Below are 17,552 nucleotides of genomic sequence, written 5' to 3' on the forward strand. Positions count from 1 at the left end.
AGGGTCCCCGCCAGCCGCCCGCCGGTCCTGCCTTTGTCCGGCCCACCTTCTGCAGAGCCACCTCGCAGGGCTGCAGGCAGGCGCTGCACTGCCCGGTGCACCAGCACCATCTAGGGGCGGCCCGGGAGCCGGGGTGGCATGGGAAACCGGAGAGCCTGGCACAGACACCCGTGGGTCACAGCGGGTCCCTGTGCAGGTCGATGCCCCAGCTCTGGCCTGGGCTTTCCTGACAGGGGAGGACATTTACTCCCCCATCATGCTTGGTCATCCCCGTAGCCACTGGCAGGCCAGGAGGGAAACTGAGGCTCCCAGAGGTTAACTTGTCCAACGTAGACAGCATCTGGGCGGAGCAGAGGATCCAAGGCAGGCGCCTCTGAGGCAGATCTGCCCACTGAGCTCCAGGCTGCACTGCGGGGAGGGCAGGTCCCGGACATGCAGGGCTGTGGGGAGGCTTATATTGCTGGTTCCTTGTCTCCTGCCAGCTACTCTGTGTGATTTTGGCTCAGCCATGGTCCCTCTCTGAGACTCTCTTGAGCAACCTTAGGGAACATCCCAGGTCCTTCCTTTGTCCCTACTCACAGGATGTGCCTGTCAATCCTGGGAAAGGTTCTCAAAAGTCACCCTGAGCAGTAAGTCAGAGCCTGTTAGTCACAGTGACGACCAAGAAGAAAGGAAGGACAGCTGAAAACAGCCAGCTCCATAAACATGCCAAATTACCATTCCTCAGACACACAGCTGCAGGGCCTCTGGCCAGAGGCAACCTCCTTCAGACCACAGCTTTGAGGCCTGCCGCCGTGTGATTATGTCCATTTTACAGCTGAGAAAACCAAGTCAGGAGGAGCCACAGACGTGTTCTCGGAGTTGCAGTCCCTGGTGAACCAAGGCTGAGGTCACTGTCTGCTGCTCAGGGCCCCCTCCCCAGCAGGCAGCACCCCGCAAGCACTCTGGGGGGGCCTAGAAGCACAAGGCCCCCTCAGTCCCCACCGGGAGTGGTGCCCTGAGGACACTGAATCCGGAGGAAGGACGGCAGTGGGAGGGTTTGGTCTGGAAAAGAGACGATCCAGAGAAACACGAAGACTCTCTAAATAGCAGACGAGCTGACATGGATGTGTAGGCGGAGGCATGAGACAGAGAAGAGAGTGAGGAGGAGGGCGAGGGCGGACTGATGGGCTTTCAGATACAGACCTGAGCCGGCCGAAGCCCACTGCCCAGAGGCATGGGCCACAGTTTCTCCCTGAGCTGCCCCGGGTCCGCCCAGCTCCCCGAGGCTGCAGCCCTGCTGCTCCGGCTCCTCTGGCACCTGTTACCTTATTCTCAAAGGTGTCCTGGCAATAGACCCCTGGCTTCCAACAGTGGGCACCACTTGGGAAACCATCTTTGCCCCCAACCCCTGTGAAGGCAGGTGTGTTTTTAAATAAATATATATATTTATTGATTTCAGAGAGGAAGGGAGAGGGAGAGAGAGAAACATCAATGATGAGAGAGAATCATTGATCGGCTGCCTCCTGAATGCCCCCCTTCACTGAGGATCGAGCCTGAAACCCAGGCATATGCCCTGACTGGGAATCAAACCATGACCTCCTGGTTCATAGGTTGATGCTCAACCACGGAGCCACGCAGGTGTGTTTTGATGTGCGGTAGAGCTTAGACCCCCCGCCTGGGAACCGCTGGCCTTCCTAACTATTCCCCATCACTTCAGGGAACCAGTCCATCTATTTCTTTCCAAGAGCTTCGCGGATGCAGCCCTCAGTCATTTGTCCTTTCTTAGAACCATGGCTCGGGGGAGAGTCTTGTTCCCCATGCACTGGGACCGCTGAGACCCTGGACTGTCTTTTTCCTTCTCTGCCCTGCATAGCCCACTCCTACCCCAGCACGATGCTGACAACAAGAGAGAGTTTTCTAGAAACACGATTGAAGTGCTAGTATTATCCTTATCGGCTCCAACCCCTTCCTGCCATCTGCTGTCACTCTGGGGGGTTTCTGCCCCAGACAGTGGCTGAGGGTCTGTGCCATGCCAGACCCAGGTGGCACCCTGGCAGCTTCCCCCCACACACCAGATTGCGTTAGCCCCGCTGCACATGTACCTGGTAGGGACCATGTCACCAGCTTGCAAATGGATACAGTCAAATATTTGTAATTTTCCCAGTTCATCTTCCAAACCCCATTCACTCAGCTTCCCAGGAAATTCTTCCTCTCCCTCCCAAGGCCAGCCCCTCCCCCTCCTCCAGCGTCCACTGGCACGTCAAGGACCCGGAGGTCTTGAGCTGTCCCTTGATCAGGCCCAAGGAACCTGTCCTGCTTTCAATCCCAGAGGAAGAGGGAGGTGGAGTCTGGGCAGCAGCACAGGGGACCTCAGTGGGAACCTGGCCTTGGACAGACTGATGGAGCCCCTTCCACTGTTCCTACAGTGCCCTTACTTGACCTGCGTCCTGCCCAGCCTCTTGCTCCCGGTCACAGCTTCTGCGGTTTTTAGTCACACCCTCAGCCATCCTCTGTGCCACCAAAGCTGGGTCTGCAGGGGCTCCCGTCATCCATTCCCAGCCACGTGGGTGCAACACCCCACCTTTCCCTCGCAATGCCCCTGGCGCTGAGCCCGACCCACCCACACCCCTCTGCCCTCCTGATAGGGGGCTGCATTCTTCCAGCGATGGCCCAGCTACAGAGGCTCTCAAAGAAGGAGCTAAGATCTCAGCTTCTTTCTTTTCAGAAGCCCCTGTGCAAACCTGCCCACTGCTTTCCCACTAATCAGCTCCCTAACCAAGGGCATCAGAAGGCGCTGGCTGTTCAACAAGGCCGAAAAAGCCCATAATGCCCTTCTCCTCCCAGAGCCCTGGCCTGCTTACCTGAATTTTACCTAACGTAAGGCAGTTACTTGGCTGACTGGGCAGAGATTTGCTGAAGCATCTAAATAGAGACGACCTGACTTTCCTCTCACCAACATAAACCAACAAACAAGGGGCCCTGTTCCCATGGACAGCCCGTCACCGCAGACACCCTGTCACCGCAGACACCTGTCACCACAGACAGGGACGCTGCCAGGCAGCCCCGCTGAGCGTTCTGTGCACAGGCACACAGCTAAAGCGTGGGAGAGCTGACATTCCAATCCAGGTCTGCCTATGCCCCAAACCTGGGCTTTTTCCATTATTCTTTCCAGTGGGAATATTTAGCTGTCTCAAGCACCTGCAACCTATTGGTTATCTGGTATTTTGACTGTCAAATACTATTTAAAAGGCAGCTTCCTGTCCCTCTCCGTCCCTCCCAACCTCTGGTTAAAGTACCTTGGAGTCAATGGATCTGTTTTTGCTCTCTGATCCCCAAGCGAAGTGTGTGGTGTCTGGTGGGCATCACATCACACTGGCTGATCAGGTGGGCAAAACGATGCCCTCGGTCAGACCCGCGCCAGCACGCCAGGCTATGCCAGTGAGCCTGCTGTGACCTGGGCCTTCCTTCTCTGTGTACTGACGGGTCCAATGGGGAAACGTGTCCAATCTCTGCTTTGCAGTGTCCACATCTCTGTGGGGTGAATGGGCAAAACATGCCAGGTCTTGCCAAGAAACAAAAACCTGGGCAGAGACTAAAGGTCATATGCAATTAGAGCTTAAGGGGTTCCAAGAAGGCACGTGGCTCAGCCCTTCCACTATGCAGGTGACAAGCCTGGTGCTTGGGGAGGAGATGACTTCCCATGGCCATACAGACCTGAAGGAGCGAGGATTAGAACAAAGAGATGATCTGTGTCCGAAAGCTTCGTCCAGCAAGCATTGCTTTCAGATCCTGTCTTTTCAGTGCATTGTCACTGAAACATCTGTAGGGTACAAACTGCTATCCCTAACTTGTAAATGTGATCCTGGGCCCCCGGTCGGTGAAATGCCTTGCTCGGGGTCCCTCAGTTGCAGTGGAGGCAGAATGATGACCCAGATCTCGTAACAAGGAGGTGTTTATTCCTGCTGCTTCTCCAGGCCAGGAGGAAGGTGCTAAGCAGGTTGTCAACCTTGCAGGTGAGCTGCTTTCTGACTCTTTCTTTCTGGGCAAAGAGAGGGACATTTGGGTACTACTCCACAGGTGCTGAGCCTCGGGCGCGGAGGCTGCCCGGTGCTGGGGTGGAGGATTCAGAGAAGACGAATTTGAGCAGTCACGTATTGAGCCTTCCTTCGTGTTCCTTTGGGGAAGGGTCATCCTTGCTTGGTTGACGTAGAACAGATGATGTCCTGATCTCAGGTGGCAGTCCCAGAGAGTCATGGCCGAGCCTGGTGTCTCTTGAGCAAGGCAGGATGTGTGAACTTCAGACATACGTGTGCCCTGTCATCTTAGTCCCTCTATTGACTGCCCAGAAGTGAGTCTAATGAAGACAGAATGTCTGCTGTAAACAAATCATTATCTGTGATCAAGGCAGTGTAAACAGGGCCCTGCCTGGGAGCAGGCTCTGTCTCTCTCTACCACAGACACGGAACACGCTGGCTCTGGGGACCTGCCGCAGTCTGGAGTCAATAACGAAACTTCCTGGATCTTGGGGGGAAGACCCCAAACCAGACACGCCAAGGGCTCTGAGAGTGTCTTCCGCGTCGGATCTTATTGCAAAGGTTGGAAAGATGGAATCCAAGTGGGAATAGGTGAGCTTTGTTAAAAAATAATTTCAACGGTCTTAAGTGCTTAAAATGCTGATCTATAAAGGGTTGAAAATATATCGCAGAAGCATTTGCTACAAGAATACTTTTGAATGATAGGACCTGCGTGGGATTCAATTTACTTAATCTTACTTAGATCAACATTTTTCTTTCTCTATGCCTTTAGACAAGTAATTAGAACCTCTTGATTCTTCATTTATAATGCATACTCTACTTTGTATTTATAATACATACTGTATAAATTTTATTTGGTTTGTAGGGGTTACATTTATATGTCTAGCATATCAGTCCTTAACAGATAGTAGCTCTTATAATAATTATTATAATTATCACTATTTCTATCATTCTCACCATTTAATTACCACTGTGTAAACTGAAGGGCAAGTGTATGTTCTAATTAATAAGGGAACAGTGGATATCTCTTATTGATTATAAACTAAGAGCCAGTTCTTATACTTGGTGCTAAGGTCTGTCAATTGAACCTGGGCGGGCTTTACTGCGATGGCCCCGAATCCTCTCTACCTGAGAGCCCAGGGCCTGCCCATTTCCTCCTAATGGACCACATTCCTGCCTCCTCCTGTGGTGTCTGTGCCCATCGGCCGCATCCCACCACGCCCACCTGTGCCCAAGCGACCACCCCTCTTCTCTGGATGACTGTGGTAGTGTCTTAACTTCTTTCTTCCCTTCCCTTTCCTTCTTTTCTCTTGCCCACAGGCTAGTCTCACTGAAGAAGTCAGAGTGTTCTTTTAAAAACGCCATGTATAGCCCTAACCAGTTTGGCTCAGTGGATAGAGCATCGGCCTACGGACTGAAGGGTCCCGGGTTCAATTCCAGTCAGGGGCATGTACATTGGTTTCGGGCACATCCCCAGTAGGAGGTGTGCAGGAGGCAGCTGATTGATGTTTCTCTCTCATCGATGTTTCTAGCTCTCTATCCCTCTCCCTTCCTCTCTGTAGAAAATCAATAAAATATATTTTAAAACAAACAAACAAACAAAACCGCCATGTATAATATGTCATTCCTGTGCTGGAAACTCTACGGTGACCCACCATGCCACTCAGGGTGGAAGCCCAAATCCTCATCATGTCCAATAAGGCCACTGGATCGTCCCCTGCTCAGGATCTGGTGCTCAGCTCTTTGATCACCTGTCCTCATGCTCACCTTCTAACACCCCTGCGGGTCAGGGGTGGGGGCCGTGAGCTGCCTCTGCCCCTCCCTGTCACTCATTTCTTGTAACTCCATCCAGGGCGCTTCAATTTAACAACATTGAATTCCCTGCCGCCTCCCACAGGAGACAGTGGGGCGGGCTGGAGGCTGGGCATGTTAAGAAACACTAGTCTGTTCATTAAGGATTTCCTAGTCTGCTTCTACCTGAAGCCAAACATCTGGATGGAATATGCAAAAGCCAGACCACATATTTGGGTGTTCTTCACATGTGAGTTTTTGCCAGCAGAATGCAGACCATCTGGTGGCTGTTGCTGCTTCACTTTTTATCCTTGCGTTAAGGTTCAGTTACTTTCAATCCAACAAACATTTGTTTACACCAACTTTTTGCTAGACCCCCCTGGTGGCATGGGATATAGAGATGAATGAACCCCCCTGGAGGAACTGCCAGGCTAAAGGGATGGGTGACAAGGTCACAATTAATTCGACCTAAGACAAAAGAGTCACATGAAGGTTCCAGATCCGGATCCACGGGCCACTTCACGATGGGGTTCCTGACAGCAAATCACAGGCAAGCATTGAACTTGACTTTGGAAGTCTTAATCTGACAAGGCCAATGAGATTCATCTTAGTTTGTTCTCCCCTACAACCTACCCCAAACCCCTAAACCCACATGGCGGCCAATCACCAAGTACTCTAGATTATTCTTCTGCTACCCCTTTCCCATCCCCGGAGCTCTGCCCCCACCAGCCTGATCTCCTTCCCTGAGTTTCCCATGTCACCCCTTCTCAGCTGACAACTCATGATGTCAACTTGACAAATGACTATCTCTTCCCAGGTCAAGCCTGCCCGGTCATCTGAAAATCAGGTGCTGTCCATGACACAGGCTCATGAAACACTTCCCATCTCATTTGCCCCTCTTCTCTTTTGGGAGTCAAGCCAGATTCTTTACTCCTTCCAGGGTCCAGTCCACATCGTCCTGATGCCTCCCCTTCCTTCCTGACTTTTGCTCTGTATGGAAGGTATCTCCATTTGTGCACATGTTACCTGTCCTTCATACTTAGCTCAAGTGCCATCTCCTATGGGAAGCCTTCCCTGATTCTTCCAGGATAAAGATACCTTTCTTTTCTCTAAATCCCCTGAAGACTTCTGTTTGTGGAAGCATTGTGGCAAGAGTGGAAGCTTGAGCTAAAACAGGCGTGGGCTTGAAATTTGATGAAGCCACTGAACAGCCAGGGTGCTCTTAGGGAGTGGACCTCTGGAAGCCTCAGTTTTCATATCCATGAAATGGGAAATAATCACACCTCCTATATTCGCTGTGAGGATGCGAGAGAATATATGCAAAGCCCTTAGCACATGGCCCATAGTAGGTGATTGACAAAGGGTAGTTTTCGTTATCAATGATGGCCATTGTTATGCACTGTCTGTAAGTTATGCGGGTATTATCCAAAGCTCCTGCCTGAGAGACCCCCAGTCCATCTCACAGGGGGGCTACCTCAGGGCCTGGCCCTGGTGGGGGATGGACAATGACCACACTTAATCTAGGGAGAGGGGGTGCATTGGGGCAGCTGGGGGCACAGCACGGTCACAGGGAGCAGCAGGCCCAGGGCCCACACTATCAAAGGGCTGAGGTCCCACGAGGACCAACTTGTTTCATGAAAACAAAGGCCAGGGTTCCCTTGAAAATCCCACTTTTCCCCAGATTTCCCTCTCGGCTGCTTCTGTGGCCACACATGTTTCCGATGAACCCGCATTCAAATGAATTTCGGCCGACAAATAACTCAATGCAGCTCTTTGGTGGGAGAGAATTCCTTCGGGATGAGGTCATGGTTTGGCTACAGTAAAATTAAAAATAACCCAGAACCCCCGGCCGCCCAGCCTGGCATCCACCCAGGACAGTGCATTTGGGAACCATTAGCGGGTTTATCGGGGGAACGTATCGCAGAAAACCTGCTTCTGTTTATAGACCATTTTATTATTCTGTTTTGACATTTCCCTTTTTTCTTCAACCTTTTTCCCCCCCTTAAGCAAATATCTATTAGACTGAGTTGAAATGTGATCCAACCAAATACACTCTTTCTTAACTCCAGGCTAAAGCAGGTCTGACTAGAAGCAGAAAAGCTTAAGTGAGAAGTTATGATTTACTTTCTTTCTAAAGGGAAACAGTGTCAGAGGAGAGTTTTATGTGACAAGGGCACTTTTGGAGCACAGAGCAGGGGCTGGCAGCTGGCACAGACCTCGCCTGGGAAAGCGCTGGTATTTAGAAGGCTGGGCACAACCTTGGTCGGCATCACCCCCTGCCCCCAGGCCCCCAGGCCAACCCTGAATCACGTGCAGAACCAGAGCCGGTCCCAAGAAGGTCAAATCCCCAGATTGGATTGTAAGTTTATGGATGGTCAGATCAGGCGAGGAACTTAGAGCTCATACACTCCCTTCCACGCCCATTATCTTACTGTCAGGTAAACTGAGGCCCCTAAGGATGCAGTGACTTGCCCACAGTAACTACACTGGAACATGGTGCTAGAGGGAGTGGGCCTTGGACTGGAGCTCAGAAGGCATGAGTTGGAGAACCAGTTCTGCCACATGATCCTAAGCAAGAGACTTGATTTTATTGAACCTTGAGTCCATCATCTGTAATATGGGATAACAATCTGTGTCTTGCCTATAGCACACAGTTATGAAAGGATCCAGTGAAGAGCAAATATTGACCAAGTCACTCTCTGTGCTATGCTCCCTGCTAAGCCTTCACACAACCATCAGCTACTCACAGCAACCCTGCCAATTAGATGCCCAAATGGTCCCATCCTGAAGATGGGGATGCTGAGTGAGGCGCAAAGAGGCTCAGCAACACGACCGAAGTTGCACAGATGGAGGATGGCAGAGGCTGGAACTGAACCTAGAGTGTCCGAGGCCAGAGTCTGTGCAGGTAACTCTGATAGGATTGGGTCTCTGTAACCAATTAAAGGAGAACCCAGATGCGAAGGTGAAAGGTGAGATCTGGGCTGAGCCAGAACAGAGACCTGGGTCTCCTGCCTTCTGCTCTGTGTCCTTTTCCAGGACCCTGGGCAGCCCCAACTTCTGGAGGGGGAAGGCGGCCAGGCTGCTTTCTTGCCCTTTTTGTCCAGCCTGGAGCAACAGATTAAACTATGAAATGGAAGGATGGTTTGAATTCTCTTTAAATGCATCAAAGTCCAGACCTGAAAGGAATGTGTGCTGGGAGGGTTCGGCTAGGAGAGGCGGGCCTTCCCTGAAGGTTGACACACATAACAGCATTTCACGGGCATGGCTGTGAGGCTGTGAGGTCCCCTCTGCCCTTGCATTTGCCCCCCTACTCTCCCCCTCCTTCCCTTCCACTGCTGATTGGTCTGAGGCAGGACTACCTCTGGCTGCCTCTTCACAAGCCCTGCCTGATCCAATGGCCTGCCCCAACTTCCTCTTTAATCTCCGTGTTTGCCTCCCATTGGTCTCCATGTTCCAGCTCTACTTGTGTGTGTGTGTGTGTGTGTGTGTGTGAATGTGTGTGAGTGTGTGTGTATCAGTGTGTGTGAGTGAATGTGTGTTTATGAGTGTGAGAGTGTGTGTATGAGTGTGTATGTATGAGTGTGTATGAATGTGTGTGAGTGAATGTGTTTGTGTGTATGGGTGAGTGAGTGTGTGTGTGAGTGTGTGTGAATGTGTGTGTGAATGTGTGTGTATCAGTGTGTGTGAGTGAATATGTGTATATGAGCGTGAGAGTGTGTGTATGAGTGTGTATGTATGAGTGTGTATGAATGTGTGAGTGAATGTGTTTGTGTGTATGGGTGAGTGTGTGTGTGTGTGTGTGTGTGTGTGGCCCCTGCCCAAAATGTTCTGTCTTCCACTCTTTGCCCATCTAACAGTTCACCCTTCAGGTCCTGGTCCAAGTGTCCTTCCTCAACACAACCTCCCTGACCCTCCAGCTTCATTCCTCTCCCCTGAGTCTCCCTACGTCTCCCAGGGAACCGCTGCTTTTTTTTTGTGTGCCCTGCTTACAATTCTGTGCTCACACATGTATTCATTTTTTAAATCTCTCTTTATCTAGACTGGAGCTCAACAAACTTCCTATTAATGTAATAAGCTGTTTATCACAACCCACATGGCCTATGAGTTTAAATGATTTTTACATTGTAAATGGCTATATGAGCACCTTCCTAACGTCCTTGGTTTTGCTACTTTGCCCCGCAACATCCAAAATATTATTTTTTATATTTACCTTTTAAGATAAAGTTTGCCAACCCCATTCTTGAGTGTAAGCTCCATGAGAGCCCAGAGCGTGTCCCTTTACCCGCTCTACATACCAGTGCCTCACTCAGGGCCTGACACAGAGGTGGGAGTTCAATAAATGTCAGTCTATGGAAATTGTCTCCCTTTCAGCCAGGCCCCCAGGGGAAGGCAGTAGCTCAGTAGGGAGAATTAATATTGCATCCAGAAATCTCATTTGAACTCCAACTCTCCTGTTTATTGGCTGTAATATTCTGGTAAGTTTATACCCATTCCAGAGCTTGGAATGTAATGGAAAGTAAATACAAGTTTGACTAAAGGAATGGAGAGTGGATCCAAAACATAGATCTGGAAGTAAATGAATGTTAAGGTAAAAAACAGGACATATTTTAGCCGACAATAATGAACATATTAAAAATCAATGTCCAAGAGTTAATTGACCAGTGTTTCTTTAAAGATCCAAGCTCCCGTGGCTGGAGTGTGCAGACATTGGCAATGACCCTCTCCTAGGAGTGTAATAGAAGGGCATTTCTGAATGGCACGGAACCCCGGGAACACATGCCATACTGTCACAATCTGGATTTATGCTGATTAAGCTGTGAGATTTATATGTGTGCTGGTCACCTGGGGTTGCCTTTCTCCACATATCACAGCAGGGAAAGGAGGACTTCCTTTGTTCATGGGTCTATGTGTGAATTTCATGGAAATTATAATGCTGATATATCAGCACTTCAAGCTTTTTTCTTAAGGGAAGCACAGACTTGTAAGAAGAAAGAAGAGAAGACACAGAAACCCGGGTGAATGCCACCAGGCTAAATTGAATTTGTCATGAATAATAAAATAAAGATAAAATATGCCTTATTATTTGCAAATTTTAACTAAATCTATTAGCAACATTTAATTATAGCTATAAAAGTTGTCATCAAAGTGGCCTGCTCTAATATGAACATCAAAAAAGTAGACAATGAAATCTTCATTAGTTAATTGAAATTTCTTCATTTAATGAAGTGTCATTCTGATAGATTATGTAAAATAAATGATATGCACTGTAGTTTACAAATGAAATGGTGACAGTAAAAATGGTTCAAAAGAATAACATTGTGCCTCTGCTTTGTTCATTCATTCATTCATTTATTCAATGCCCTCACTCTTGTATAACATAGCACACAACACACATGCTGGCCAATGTCAGCGATGGCAGTATCCAAGACAAGGGATGGAACTCAGTAGACATTTCTGTGTGCACAGACAACCAACTAGCCAGCTCTCAGCCATCACACACCCGGAGGAAGAAACACTCAGTGCCAAAAACACTTGCATTTTACTCAGGATAAAAGGTGTCATCTACAAGGTTATTGCTGTAATGGGACATTACAGACAGTATCTTACATCTGTGGGTGAATTGCTCAGGGGAGATGCCAATGACTGTGTTAGGTTGAGGCTAGGATGAAAGATTGAGGATGATTAGATGCCTGTCTCTCCCACTACTGCATGGCCCTCATCCATCCTTCATAGATTGCAAAGTGAGTTTAGAAACTTCATTAACTGATAGAAGTCCCAGGATAGCGCTTGCTGCAAGTGAATGCAGTAACACTGGCTGTTGGAGGAGAGTGGGCCAAGCCCAGGAAGCATTATTCTGACCTTGGGATGTAAGCTAGCAGGTCCAGATTCACCTGGTAGAAGGTTCCCTTTCCCCTCCCATGCACACCTGTGCTTTTGAGTGATAGTTGTACACACCAGCTGAGCTGATATCTATCCTGGATCCTGTCTCCCGATGATTAGAGATTGAGGTCACCATCTCCCAACCCTCTATTTGTACCTCCTCACAACTTCCTGAAGCCACCTCTTCCCTTGCTCTGTGTCCTATGAGTCTCTAGATTGTGGAGGCCCAAGTCCCCAAGATCCAGTTCTGGGTTTTCTTAGGGCCATCACAGCTGCCCCAAACTAGCATGTTGAGGAGAACCCCAGGAGGTGTGTGATGGGAACCATGCAGGCTTAGAAAGAAGCAATCCCTCACTTCCCATGAACACCAGGGTGATGGGGCACTAAGCCTGGTTTCCTAACAGACAGGCTCAGCTGCCTGGTTTAGAATCCCAGAACTGCCCCTCACAGCCCTAAGAACTGGGAGAATTTACTTAATATCTTTGTGCCTTGGTTTTCCCTTCTGCAAAAATGTGTTTGTTTGTTTGTTTTTAAAAAATAGTACGTATCACATAGAAAAGTTAATATGCATAATCACTTACTTGGTCTAGCTGCTGGCAAGTTCCGTATAAGCATGTATACTTATTTGTATCCTTACTAGCAATGGCTGGTTTCCTCTCTCCCGTCTATTTTTCCAGGTCATCCTCCCACCCAGCGGTCAGTTGAAGGTGTTTCCATGGCTTGCTACACCCCTAATATCTTTTCACCTTGTCCAACCTTTCCTCTCACTGTAATCCCATATGCTTTTCTCCCTCCTCCTCCCCCCAAAACCCATATGCTCCAGCCATGTAACTCCCCGGCGGTGTCATGCCGTCTTGCCTTTGCACATGCTGCTGCTTCTAACTGAAACAGTCACCCCTTTGACCTTGCTCCTCTGGATGTTCCGCTCCAGTCTTCAATGCTCCGTGGCCATCACCTGGACGACCTCCTTGTCATCTCTCAACACAACCAGGCTACGTTAGGTTTCTCACGCCCCTTATCAAATGACACTGTGCTGGTCTCCGTCACAATCCCTGTCAAATTAAATTATATTTTATGCCCCCTACTCTCTCATGTTTATAACCACATTCTTGATAATTAGCATATGGTCTTATTTATACTCAATATAAGTAACTCAGTAACTGGGAAATGAAAGGAACAGTGACTGAGTTTCAGAGAAGAAATGAAGGATGTTTCCATGGAGGACATCTTCCCTTTGTTCCCGAGTCAGTGATCTTCACTTATCACCACAGGGGCTCAGAGATGCTAATTTGACAACCCTTTGAAAAATCACGCAAGGGAAACTGTAATCCCACAGGTACAGTCTAGTTATCTTGAGGTGACAAAATGAGTTAATAACAGGTAGTTTAAGTCAACATGCCAAGCATTTCTGCTTCTCAAACAACCCAACTCCTGTCTGAGGCTAGAATGGGACATTTATTAAAAACACTAGCAAAGTCTGTCAAAGTGAGACCTTTCATACCCATAATTCCTACCATCTGTAACATCTTATGTTACATAAGATCCCCAATTACCAGTAGCAGTGTTAATCCATCATCTGTCCCAAATATTTTTAGATGTTCTTTATACACTCCACTTAGCTCCCCTTTTCTGTTTTTATAAATCTATGTTCTTTACTTGCCACAATTAATTTTGTGCTGACTTTATCATATCAGGGGACTATCCAAAATACTTTGGAAATTATTTTTCAGAAGTAGTATAAGGTATAATAACATGTTATATTGGAACCAAAGAAAACAATTACAAGTCTCTTAATTAAGGAGAGCCAATCAAGTTTTCATCTCCCATCATATAATATTACAAATAGACTTCTTACAGGATTATTCTTTCTACCTAGATAAGAAGTTACTCTGTAAATCTGTGGTATGATTTGTAATAATAGGATAGAAAGGGATATATTTTCAGAAATTCCTATGCTGATTATTTCATAATGTATCTATTCTATTAATTCTTAACCAGTACTAGAGTACTGATTTACTTAAAGAGTTATATACTCTTTAAGTTCTAGTTGGACATCCAGAAACTCCGAGTTAAATAAATATGAGCAATTATTTACCATTTGTTAAATAAGAAGGTATAGAACTGTACCTCTATTTCTTTTGAAAAAAAAAAAAAAAAAGGTAATACTAACATACATCCCTAAATAGAATTGTGTGTCTTGTAAGGTATTGAACTTCTCTGTGATACAAATTTAGAAGCAAAAATGAGATATCACATACCAAAGAGCCTTAAATAATAAAATCTGATTGTTGGCACACTTCATAAGTAGAGGCTATTTATGTGTAACATACATTGTGGGTCCCTACACCAGAGCCCCTAGGTCTACCTGGATGTCAGTGGTGGTTGTGATGGGCAGTTACCATGTGCAGTGTAAGCAGTCTACCCAGGGGCCAACTCTCTCCACTTTTCTGTTTCCTGGCATGCATGCTCGCTCACACACAAACAGGTAAATTGTGTATTTGTCTAATTGAGGTACAAAAAGGGAAAACATATATTAAAAAAAGAATTCCTGCCAAGGAAATGGAGCCAAGGAAATTGATATATCCACAGGTAAAGAGACAATATTGAGAATTTAAAGACAATAATTGGTAAAGTTATTGCTGATTATTTCTAAATGTAAATAAAATGTATTATTTTCTATGAAAACGCAAACAACTACTAAAATGCAAATATATAAAGTGCAGGAATAAGGCTCATAAATATGGAAGAAATTAAGTGTACTGACTGAGGATATCTCCCTAAAAATATGGGTTGAAATGGTTTCTTAAACAATTGTTTTGGATCTTCAAACAACATATAATTGTTTAGTTTTTTAGAAATTTAAACCCACTCTCACCACTTCTATTTACCATTGTAGTAGAGGTTTTAGTTAGTGTTAGAGGGCAAGAAAAAAGAAATAAAAGGGATTAGGGTTGATAAAGTAAAACTTTGGGTCCTTGTTCATAGATAGACTAACTAAATTAGAAGATTTACAATAATGAATGGTAAGACTCAATTGTTAATATGCTTATTCTCCCAAAGTTAATGTGTAGATTAAAAGAAATTCCAATAAAATCCCACCAAGAATTTTTTTGGGGTAGAAATCGACAAGCTGCTTCTAATATTCCCATGGAAATGGAAGGACTAGAATAGCAAAACTTATTTTAAGAAGAACAAAATTAATTTTTTAATGGAACAGCAATTAACATCTCTGAGAACATATTTCAGGAAACTGGCTAAGACAAATAGTGAGGCACAAACATTGTCAGATATATGTCACAGAAAGATGGGTGTTGACTGTGCAGAGAATGGATGAGAGGAAGAAAGTAAAGTCTGAGTGATCATAGGGACAGATAATGAAGCTTGGAGTAAATAAAGCGAATGAGCCAGGGAGAATTTGATAGTTTTTGAGAGCTCTTTAGAAATGATATTTGTTGGGTATCAATAATCAGTTGGAAGAAGAAAGAGTTATGCCTATGAGTTGGGCTTGAATCTAAAGACACTGTGAAAATGGAAACTCAAGACGAAACCTGGGCATTTCCAAATTACTTTCTGCTTATCTTCTGTGATATTCAGAAGCCCCAGGACAAAGAAAAATACGTCCACAGTACCTAGCAACTTTATTTTTAGAATGAACATATTGTCTTTGCTAACCAGAGTTCTAGAGACAAAGTTGAACCAACTAATAGTGCTTATAGATGCCAGGATAAATGACTGTGGAGTGTTAGGGCCACTCCTTGGTTGCTCTCCAAGGTGCTGAATAGATTTGTCTCGTTTTTGGAAATGCCTTCTGTTGCACTTCTTCCCTAACCTCTGATGGAGTAGCTGCCTAGTCCCAAACAGAGCAAGACTCCACATGAAGAGCACACCTGCCCTTGCTAGGACTAGCTGACTCGGACTTTTGATCAAGACATCAACCTGACTTCTCAGTTGGACTCCTAGCAGACCAGCGGCAAGCTGCAAGTTCTCTGTGTCCATGGAAGTTAAAAATATCCTCACAGATAGCTAAATATTTCCTCTAGGGATAAAACTGACCAACCAGGAGAGTAGAAAATTTGTTACTGTGGATGGTTGTGAGCTGTCTAAATTAATTCTCAGGGATTCATCTTAGCAAACTCAGGTTTCAGAACTCTGAAGTCTCCAGTTTGCAGGAAGCTTCTATTGGTCACTAGCATATGTTGAGCTTGGTCCTCTAAGGGACATTTTCCTGCCCTCAGGAACTTAAAATCTAGTTGAAAAGCAAACATATAATTTAAAGTACTATATGGTGACCCATATTTAGTATCAAATAAATTAAATGCACTAGGAACTAAGAAGAGAGAGGATTAGCATGTACTAGGGTAGATGGGGAAAGCTTCATGGAGGAGGTGAGTATGACCTGGGCCTTGATGTAGTGGTAGACTTCAGATAAACAATGAGGAAGAGGGTGTGCATTAATGGCAACATGAGGGAGTAGAAATTCCCATGGTACATTTTGGAGGTAAATACCTCCAGATTCAACCTATAGCTCCCTATCATTTCATCTTCCTCACACATAGAATACCACCACCTTTATACCCACCTCCACAGTGATTAGATCATTTTTCATACAAAAGAAAATTCTTTCAAATATATTCACATTGGGAAGGAAATAATTTAATAGCTGCCCCAAGTACTTTCAATATTTTTCTAGAAACATGTTTCTTTGAGGTATAAAGGGCCTTTTAAAACTACTGGTCCTCAAGTCACAACATGGAAGACTAGGGTGGCTTAGAAATGGTTAATGAAATAATAAATATAGCTCGTCAGGGTGCAAACAAAGACTATTAAAAATGACCAGACTACAGCGGGAAGGCCAGGGAGGTTTGGGGGGGGGGGGGGAGGGTAAGAGATCAACCAAAGGACTTGTATGCATGCATATAAGCATAACCAATGGACACAAGACACCGGGGGTGGGGGGGGAGGGGAGGCCGGGGGAAGGTCAAGGGGGAAAAAAGGAGACATATGTAATACTCTTTGTAATACTTTAAGCAATAAAACAAAATAAAAAAAAATGATCAGAATGCACAAAGAGGAGGGATCTGGAAATATGCTATTTGATGGGAAAAACTAAAAGATTTCAATGAGAAAAGACTTTCTTAAGTGAATTTACAAGAACTTTAAGCCTAAAAGTCTCTTTCTAAACTAAATTCTAGGACATCTAAAATCTTATCATAATTTCAAAGGGTATTTTGATGGAGGTATTTTGCAGAAGGTATTTTCATTATATCCAGAATACTTCCAGGATTTCTGCATTTTATGTAATAGAAAACAGACTGTCAAACTACAGCAGGAAGGCCAGGGAGGGTTGGGTGGTGGGGTAAGAGATCAACCGAAGAACTTGTATGGATGCATATAAGCATAACCAATGGACACAAGACACTGGGGGGTAGGGGAGGCCAGGGGAAGCTTAAGGGGGGGAAAAAAGGAGACATATGTAATACTCTTTGTAATACTTTAAGCAATAAAACAAAATTTAAGAAAAAGAAAACAGGCAAGAAAAGAGCTATAGAAGTAAAAAATACAGTCCCAGAAGCTTGATTTGACCATGGAAGAAAAGCTCCCTTCTTTGGAGTTTGAGTTTTGAGCTGGAGCAGACAGAATGGCCAAAACCTCTCATTATTTAGATACCATGTAGGTGTGATCAGGAGCATTTTCTACTAATAGAGATCAGGATTTTGACATTGGATAGATTAATGCACTTAATGAATATAGTTTACATAAATTAATCAATGTTATCATTAGTATTATTTAATCACTTAGTTTGTGATGAGTAAATAGAGTGCATAATTTTTTCTTTTTAAAAAATTTTTAAATATATTTTTATTT

This window comes from Myotis yumanensis, unplaced genomic scaffold (genome assembly GCF_028538775.1).
Source record: "Myotis yumanensis isolate MYYU_CA2020_CCGP unplaced genomic scaffold, mMyoYum1.0.hap1 SCAF_11, whole genome shotgun sequence".
Lineage (NCBI taxonomy): Eukaryota > Metazoa > Chordata > Mammalia > Chiroptera > Vespertilionidae > Myotis > Myotis yumanensis.